Genomic DNA, 7,500 nt, shown 5'->3' on the forward strand with positions numbered 1-7,500 from the left:
TTTAATATATGAAGGGTTTTTTTTTTCCATATTAAGGATTTCATATGAACCCAGATATAATCATCATCTTCTGTAGCTTGTTCTGTCATGGAACATTTTCCTTGTTATTTTGACTTATTTAACTCATATTTTGTTATTTTTCAACTGTCATTTTGCAAGATTTTGAGTGTAAATTATACAGACTAAACTTGATAAAAAAAATCATTACAGTAACCATCTCAATCAATTCCTCATGTCAAAATTATACAGAAAAATGGGCTCATTTGTCTCTGTATGATGTCTCGTTCAAAAGTTATGTCGATTTTCAGTCCCACAAAGATGGCCGCCAAACGGCCCAATGGGACAATATTTTGAGTTGGGAAGCCCACCGCTGCTGCTGCTATCATTATTATTATTATTAGTCATATTTATATTTATAATATGATTATTATTGTTATTATTGTTGTTATTCTGCTGCTCTGTGTCTCTCCGGTGGAGGCAGACGGCGTCCAGCTAGAGTCGGTTCTGCTGTTAAAGGAGGAATGTTGAGTCTCTGAGTTCATTAAAGAGTTCAGTCTAGATGTTCGATGTGGAAAAAAGTCCTGTTATGATTTGTTTCAACATAAATAAAACTGAATTAAATTTAGACTGTAGTGACAGTGACAGTCAGACTGTTAAACGACAATCAGATCATTGATCGATCAGGTGATTAATCAGATGTCGTGACCTCAAACTGAACGTCAAACATCATCTGACCAATCAGAAGTCCTGTTTTATGACCTGTCTGTTTGTTTCTGGTCATCTTGTTTAATATTTCTTTCTTTATTTCTTCATATTTCGTCTCTCTGTGACTCCATTAGATTAACCTGAACTCTCTCTCTCTCTCTGTGTGTGTGTGTGTGTGTGTGTGTGTGTGTGTGTGTGTGTGTGTGTCAGGCTGATATTGGAAAGGCAGGATGATAATCGCTCACTTGTCACCGTGACAACAGACATGGATCATATTTAGACCCCATGAAACTCGATTACACACACACACACACACACACACACACACACACACACACACACACACACACACACACAGTGAGGTGTTGTCTGTGTGCAGTAAACTCAGTTATAGTTATTAATAACTGCAGTCTGACAGACCGGACACACACTTGTCCTTTATTTCCTCTTTTCTTATTTTTTTTTCTTAAATCTCATTTTCTCTCTTCTTCTCTTCCTTTTTATGCCTCCACACATAAAAACACAGAGAAGAAGAGAAAAAATGAGCTGTCCATCCGTCTGTCCATCCCATATCTAAGGAACGCCATCCACTTGGACTCAAGGATGAACTGGTTAGAATTTGGTGGTGAAAGGTCAAAGGTCAAGGTCGCTGTGACCTCACAAAACACGTTTTTGGCCATAACTCAAGAATTCATATGTTAATTATGACAAAATTTCACACAAATGTCTTAAAGGAATAAATGATGAAGTGATGTCATTTTATATCCAAAGGGTCAAAGGTCAACTTGACTGTGACATCATAACTCTTGTGACCATATTTCACATCAGGTGGAACACTGAATTGGTTCCCACCTTGAAACTGTGGTGATTGTTGGGTTGAAGATGTTGTCATGAGTCAGTCCCTGGAGGACCACCAGGACCACCAGGACCACCAGGACTACCAGGACCAGCAGGACCACCAGGACCAGGGTCTCCTGTTCCTCTGGTCCTGATTATGGTTGCACTGTGAGATGAGGCTCTCTGGAAATTATTCACTGGAATCAAACATGTCAATATAATGAAACCTTTTATTAAATTGCTTCAAAGTCTTCACAGATATTAGATGATTCTGGACAGACGTGGAGGTCTTTCTAGTTTCTTCCCTTTTCTTTCTTTGTGTGAACACTTTCATTTCCTTCCTTCCTTCTTCTCTACAGTCAAAGTATTTGTCTCTTACAAAACAGGTTTGTGGGTCAGAGAGTGTGTGTGTGTGTGTGTGTGTGAGTGTGTATGTGTGTGTGTGTCTCTGTACGTGTGTGTGTGTGTGTGTGTGTGTGTGTGTGTGAGTGTGTGTGTGTGTGTGTGTGTGTGTGTGAGATCGGCTCCATAGTGTGTATATTCATAATTCATTTGTCGACATGACAACTGATATTTTATTCAACACACACACACACACACACACACACACACACACACACACATACGTTGTTTTATTAAAAGCAGACAGTGTTTTAGCTTTAACACACTGAACCATCAATTATTCAACTGTGTGTGTGTGATGGAACGTTATCTTGATGTCACTACATCCTGTAAGCGTCAGGCGTACAAACCACACACACACACACACACACACACACACACACACACACACTCTTCCTCCCTGTGACCTCGTTAAGCCTCGTTAGCTCTCTCAGTCGATCCGGTTTGTTTGCAGGTAATTAGTTTGTTTTGTCTCTTTGTTTGTCTTGTTTTAGTTTAATCAACAAACATGGCCGCCCTCCGGGGACCCTCCCCTGTGTTTACAGCCGCCGGTCGTCACGGCGACACGGCTGTGGCGCACTCGGTGAACCGATTGGCTGATTGATAAGCAGACAGAGTTTATCAGCTGTGACTCTGCTGCTGCAGTCTGAGAGCAGACAAGTTACACACACATAAACCCTTCTGACTGAAACACGCAGTAAACACGTCAACACGCAGTAAACATGTCAACACGCAGTAAACATGTCAACACGAAGTAAACATGTCAACACACAGTAAACATATCAACACGCAGTAAACATGTCAACACGTCAACACGCAGTAAACATGTCAACACGCAGTAAACATGTCAACACGCAGTAAACATGTCAACATGTCAACACGCAGTAAACATGTCAACACGTCAACACACAGTAAACATGTCAACACGCAGTAAACATGTCAACATGTCAACACGCAGTAAACAAGTCAACACGCAGTAAACACGTCAACACGCAGTAAACATGTCAACACGCAGTAAACATGTCAACATGTCAACACGCAGTAAACAAGTCAACACGCAATAAACATGTCAACATGTCAACACACAGTAAACATGTCAACATGCAGTAAACATGTCAACATGCAGTAAACATGTCAACATGCAGTAAACATGTCAACATGTCAACACGCAGTAAACATGTCAACACGCAGTAAACACGTCAACACGTCAACACGCAGTAAACATGTCAACACACAGTAAACATGTCAACACGCAGTAAACATGTCAACATGTCAACACACAGTAAACACGTCAACACGCAGTAAACATGTCAACACGCAGTAAACATGTCAACACGGAGTAAACATGTCAACACGCAGTAAACATGTCAACACGCAGTAAACATGTAAACACGCAGTAAACATGTCAACATGTCAACACGCAGTAAACATGTCAACACGCAGTAAACATGTCAACACGCAGTTAACATGTCAACATGTCAACACGCAGTAAACATGTCAACACGCAGTTAACATGTCAACATGTCAACACGCAGTAAACATGTCAACACGCAGTAAACACGTCAACACGCAGTAAACATGTCAACACGCAGTAAACACGTCAACACGCAGTAAACATGTCAACACGCAGTAAACATGTCAACATGTCAACACGCAGTAAACATGTCAACATGTCAACACGCAGTAAACATGTCAACACGCAGTAAACATGTCAACACGCAGTTAACATGTCAACATGTCAACACGCAGTAAACATGTCAACACGCAGTTAACATGTCAACATGTCAACACGCAGTTAACATGTCAACATGTCAACATGTCAACACGCAGTTAACATGTCAACATGTCAACACGCAGTTAACATGTCAACATGTCAACACGCAGTAAACATGTCAACATGTCAACACGCAGTAAACATGTCAACATGTCAACACGCAGTTAACATGTCAACATGTCAACACGCAGTAAACATGTCAACATGTCAACACGCAGTAAACATGTCAACACGCAGTAAACATGTCAACATGTCAACACGCAGTAAACATGTCAACACGCAGTAAACATGTCAACATGTCAACACGCAGTAAACATGTAAACACGCAGTAAACATGTCAACATGTCAACACGCAGTAAACATGTCAACATGTCAACACGCAGTAAACATGTCAACACGCAGTAAACATGTCAACATGCAGTAAACATGTCAACACGCAGTAAACATGTCAACACGCAGTCAACATGTCAACACGCAGTAAACATGTCAACATGCAGTAAACATGTCAACACGCAGTAAACATGTCAACACGCAGTCAACATGTCAACATGTCAACACGCAGTAAACATGTCAACACGCAGTAAACATGTCAACATGCAGTAAACATGTCAACACGCAGTAAACATGTCAACACGCAGTAAACATGTCAACACGCAGTCAACATGTCAACATGTCAACACGCAGTAAACATGTCAACACGCAGTAAACATGTCAACACGCAGTTAACATGTCAACATGTCAACACGCAGTAAACATGTCAACACGCAGTTAACATGTCAACATGTCAACACGCAGTAAACATGTCAACACGCAGTAAACACGTCAACACGCAGTAAACATGTCAACACGCAGTAAACATGTCAACATGTCAACACGCAGTAAACATGTCAACACGCAGTAAACATGTCAACATGTCAACACACAGTAAACATGTCAACACGCAGTAAACATGTCAACACACAGTAAACATGTCAACACGCAGTAAACATGTCAACACACAGTAAACATGTCAACATGTAGTAAACATGTCAACATGTAGTAAACATGTCAACACACAGTAAACATGTCAACACGCAGCAAACATGTCAACATGTAGTAAACATGTCAACATGTCAACACGCAGTAAACATGTCAACACGCAGTAAACATGTCAACATGTCAACACGCACTAAACATGTAAACATTCAGTAAACATGTCAACACACAGTAAACATGTAAACATGTCAACATGTAGTAAACATGTCAACATGTAGTAAACATGTCAACACACAGTAAACATGTCAACATGTAGTAAACATGTCAACACACAGTAAACATGTCAACACACAGCAAACATGTAAACATGTAGTAAACATGTCAACATGCAGTAAACATGTCAACATGCAGTAAACATGTAAACACGCAGTAAACATGTAAACATATCAACATGTCAACATGCAGTAAACATGTAAACACACAGTAAACATGTCAACATTCAGTAAACATGTCAACACACAGTAAACATGTAAACACACAGTAAACATGTAAACACACACTAAACATGTCAACATGCAGTAAACATGTAAACATTCAGCAAACATGTAAACATGCATCCTCTTTCTTTCTTTTTTCTTTCTTTCTTTCTTCATTCTGACCTCTGACCCCGTCTTACCATTATCTGTTGCCGTGGCAGCAGCGGCGGATCAATAGCCATTCAATCCAGAGGTGAGAAGGGGTTGATGGGAAAAGTTTCTCCTCTTCATCGTGAACAGAGCTTCACTCGGCTGCTGACATCAGGACCCGAATTCATTCATCAAAAACCTGTTTTCTGTCTGATCAGACTAAATATCATTGATCAGGATCAATAATAAGTTACTGAAGCAGCAGCATTTATCAATCAATAAAACTTTATTTATAAAGCACTTTTCAGACAATCAAATGCCGTTTAAAGAGATGGACAAACGTTCAGGAAGGTAAATATGGATCATACATAAATAACAACATTAAAACAAGGTGAGTTTGTTTACTTTTTATTCATATTTATAAAACTAACAAGAATAAATCTGCCTTTGATTATCAATCACTTCCTGATCATCTTCATTGATCTGCACTCTTCAGTGTGGAACTAACTTCTCATTATTATTCATACCAGCAGCAGAATGAAGGCTTCCTGTTAGAATGTACAAATATCTCTTAATGTGATCAATCATGTGATCAGTTGGCATGTCGGTAGGAGGAAGGGTCTTATTGATCACAATCAGACAACAACTGTACACAGCTGAAAGCTCCGGAAAAAGAAATAGTGAGTGAACCTTGAGTTTAAACATGTTCCTGAGGTGAAGAATGAAAAGGAATCATTATGATTCATCGGGTTTAATTTCATTATTAATTGTTTAATTGTTAGATTTGAGCTTCTGTTTCTGTTTTGATGTTTTAATGAAACAAATAAATAAACTAAATAAACTTTTCAGACTGAACAACATTTTAAAGTTTCTCTCTGCTCGTTAAGGCGGGTCAGGTGACTCCAAACGATCCAATCGGCCTGTTAACGAGGAAAAAGGTGGGTTAACGAGCCCGACGTGACTGCACACACACACACACACACACACACACACACACACACACTCACACACACTCACACACACACACACACACACACACACACACACACAAACACACACTGTCCTCTTATGTCTCTAAGCAGCTGATGTAAACAACCTGATTGGACGATTAGACAAGGTGAGACAGGTCACTCACACACACACAGAGGCAGAGTGTGTTCAATGCGTACCGATCAATATCAGGTCGATCAATAGGTCGTCTATCGATCAGCAGTAATGGAGAGCATCAGTCTGACAGAACGAGCTGAAGTCAGTCATGATTTAAATGATGTAAACAGTTTGACTTCCTGATGTTTCAGTTCGACTTTATGAACGAGTCTGTTTCACCTCGTTATGAGACGACGGTCGGCGTCTTCATGAGAAGACTGCAGTAAAAGTACATAAGTATTATGAGCTTGATGTAGTTAAAGTATTGCAGTAAAAGTACATCAGTATTATGAGCTTGATGTAGTTAAAGTATTGCAGTAAAAGTACATCAGTATTATGAGCTTGATGTAGTTAAAGTATTGCAGTAAAAGTACATCAGTATTATGAGCTTAATGTAGTTAAAGTATTGCAGTAAAAGTACATAAGTATCATGAGCTTGATGTAGTTAAAGTATTGCAGTAAAAGTACATCAGTATTATGAGCTTGATGTAGTTAAAGTATTGCAGTAAAAGTACATAAGTATTATGAGCTTGATGTAGTTAAAGTATTGCAGTAAAAGTACATAAGTATTATGAGCTTGATGTAGTTAAAGTATTGCAGTAAAAGTATATAAGTATTATGAGCTTGATGTAGTTAAAGTATTGCAGTAAAAGTACATAAGTATTATGAGCTTGATGTAGTTAAAGTATTGCAGTAAAAGTACATAAGTATTATGAGCTTGATGTAGTTAAAGTATTGCAGTAAAAGTACATAAGTATTATGAGCTTGATGTAGTTAAAGTATTGCAGTAAAAGTACATCAGTATTATGAGCTTGATGTAGTTAAAGTATTGCAGTAAAAGTACATAAGTATTATGAGCTTGATGTAGTTAAAGTATTGCAGTAAAAGTAGTGGTTTGGTCCCTCTGACTGATATATTATTATATATGACATCATTAGATTATTAATAGTGAAGCATCAGTGTTAGAGCAGCATGTTACTGTTGTAGCTGCTGGAGGTGGAGCTAGTTTACACTACTTTATATACAGTTAGCTAG

This window comes from Thunnus thynnus, chromosome 20 (genome assembly GCF_963924715.1).
Source record: "Thunnus thynnus chromosome 20, fThuThy2.1, whole genome shotgun sequence".
Taxonomy (NCBI): Eukaryota; Metazoa; Chordata; class Actinopteri; order Scombriformes; family Scombridae; genus Thunnus; species Thunnus thynnus.